The sequence below is a fragment of the Arachis ipaensis genome, chromosome B4 (genome assembly GCF_059453495.1).
Source record: "Arachis ipaensis isolate K30076 ecotype BB chromosome B4, ASM5945349v1, whole genome shotgun sequence".
NCBI lineage: Eukaryota > Viridiplantae > Streptophyta > Magnoliopsida > Fabales > Fabaceae > Arachis > Arachis ipaensis.
This window is the reverse complement of record NC_142439.1, coordinates 23,970,746-23,971,619: the sequence shown is the minus strand read 5'-3', so window position 1 is coordinate 23,971,619 and position 874 is coordinate 23,970,746.

Sequence of the window (874 nt, the reverse complement as noted above, 5' to 3'; positions counted from 1 at the left end):
CCAAGTTGTAACGTGTTTTTGGCGTTCAACTCTGGTTTGTGACGTGTTTCTGGCGTTTGACTCCAGAATGCAGCGTAGAGCTGGCGGTGAACGCCAATTTGCGTCATCTAAACTCGTGGAAAGTATGGACTATTATATATTGCTAGAGAGCTCCAGTTGTCTACTTTCCAACGCCGTTGAGAGCGCGCCATTTGGAGTTCTGTAGCTCCAGAAAATCCATTTTGAGTGCAGGGAGGTCAGAATCAAACAGCATCAGCAGTCCTTCTTCAACCTCTGAATCTGATTTTTGCTCAAGTCCCTCAATTTCAGACAGAAAATACCTAAAATCATAGAAAAACACACAAACTCATAGTAAAGTCCAGAAATGTGAATTTAGCATAAAAACTAATAAAAACATCCTTAAAAGTACTAGATCCTACTAAAAACGTACTAAAAACAATGCCAAAAAGCGTATAAATTATCCGCTCATCACTGTGTCGGTAAATTGAGTTCCATTATCTGTGGTGGTGGAGTAAGGAACCCTAAACCTTGTGATAATATTTCTGTATAGAAATTTCTGACTTCTTTGGGCGGTGGCAGTAGCCAATGGCTCTGCTTCAATCCATTTTGTGAAGTAGTCTATGCCTACAATGAAGAACTTGACTTGCCCTAAACCCGGGGGGAAAGGATCCGAGGAGGTCGAGTCCCCATTTTGCAAATGGCCAGGGTGATGTAACACAGATTAGCTCTTCGTGTGGAGCTATATAGAAGTTGGCGTGCTTCTGGCATGGTGGGCATTTCTTGACGAACTCTGTTGCCTCTTTTTGTAAGGTCGGCCAGTTGAACCCAGCTCGGAGTACCTTTTTGGAAAGCGCACGTGCCCCCAGGTGGTTGC